A 1816-nucleotide genomic window follows, 5' to 3' on the forward strand; every position below is an offset into this window, starting at 1 on the left:
CAAAAAAAATTGTTTAAATTCTGATGATGCGAACTCAGGTCCATTGTCGCTGATCGCAATTTGTGGAAAACAAAATTTTGCGAAAGTGTTTTTTTTTATTTTCTTCATCACTTTTTCGTGACTTACAGTCATCAAGTTTGTGGATATCAAAGTATCTCGATGTGTAGTCTATTATTACTACATATGCTTTATTGTATAAATAAAAATGTTTGTCGCTACTTTCGTCCATGGTGTCGCTGTTATTTCATGGTGCATTAGAGATTCTGATTATTTTGTTTTGAAACATGAGCAGAAAAATATTTACCTAAATATTTTTTATATTTATTTCACAGAATTTCTTTGTCCTTTTTTAATCTTTTTTTTCATTTTCTCCTTTGTATAAAGCCACCCCTCCTCGTGTCCCTAAATAGCCAAATAGCGATGATAGATCGATTACAATAAAATTTTATTTCCTCTGTAAAAAAAAAGTACTTGATCAAATTAAGTTACTTTTTTTTTCGGAGAACTTCATTCCATAACGCGTACGTACAATATAACTCGTTTTTTTTCAATATTTTTATTTTTTTATGTCTTGATTAAACTGTACAAGTGCCAATTAATGAAATACAAAACTGTTTGATTTAATTACATAAATATGTTTTTGGTTTAGTGCTTTGGTTTGAATTCTAAAAGTTTTCATTCGTTTGTATTTGTTCTCGTTGAAAAGATTATGAATTTATGTTGTTCACATGTAAACGACCTTGACATTGAATATTACAGTAAAATGTAAGTTCCGTTAAGAATTGAGATATTTTGTGAAAAAGTTGGTATGTTTTAATGATAGTAAAGTATTTATTATGAATTGTTGTTATTAGTGAATGAAATGTTGTGATATACTGATATTGGTGAGAATTATGTGGAGGCATTTTAGCTTTTTTATTGGTGTTTGTCGGTGGTTAGTATAGAAGTGTGATATAAAAGCAGTGGTGCGCGCATTAAAAAAATAACGGTGATCATTAAGGTCGTTCCCCCAGAGCGAGGCCCATCCATTGCACTGCGGTTGGGTTGACCTTTGCGATCGTCCCAAATGTGGATGACTCGGACATGCTATTTCTAAGTGTGGGGTCTGCGTACGCGCTCACCCCGATGACACAATCAAAATCAAAAATCCTTCCCTACTTTTTCCAAATACCTCTCACTCGTAGGTCTGTACTCCCTCCGCTTAATCACCCTTAATCTCTGTAATACCAAGAAATAAACCATTTCTCTCGACCAGTTTATTATCCACTTCAATTCCAACGTTCTGATTGTATCTAATTTGCATGTAAATGTAATCAACGTTTAATCGTGAGCAATTCGTCTAGCTGTCGCCTACAGCTACTGAAAGTGTCTTCTTTCGATATACCGTGTGGACAAAATTTCTGAACTATTATGATAATATTAAAATAAATTGACAATTTAATTGTCATTATATGATAATGTAATGTATGATTTCTATTTTTTTTAGAAACAAAAGCTGTTAATTTTTAAACAATGTTTGTTGAATTGGAGAGAAGATTAACCATACAGCAACATGCGAATGACGTACGTGCACGAGAAATATTCAAGTTGGGGAAAAAAACTCAAAATCAACAAAATGTTCAAAAAATGGACGAATGATAATTACCTGGAAACTTCATTGATCAAAGATAGACAACGTCCCCACACCTTAAGAACACCTAAACTTATTAAAAAAAAGTTAGGGGAAAATCATACGAAATCCAAAAATATCTATGAGACAAATGGCGAACAAAGCACAAACATCACCAAGGACGAAGTGAAGGATCTGTCGAAGTGA

At 32.5% G+C, this 1816-nt stretch overlaps 1 pseudogene; it reads left to right on the forward strand.

Moving 5' to 3' along the window:
- Positions 1–974: 974 nt before the first annotated feature.
- LOC145271717 (U1 spliceosomal RNA) lies at positions 975–1126 on the forward strand (annotated as a pseudogene).
- Positions 1127–1816: the final 690 nt, after the last annotated feature.

Source organism: Euprymna scolopes, chromosome 46, assembly GCF_053919585.1.
Source record: "Euprymna scolopes isolate OS-2025 chromosome 46, ASM5391958v1, whole genome shotgun sequence".
NCBI classification, from domain to species: Eukaryota; Metazoa; Mollusca; class Cephalopoda; order Sepiida; family Sepiolidae; genus Euprymna; species Euprymna scolopes.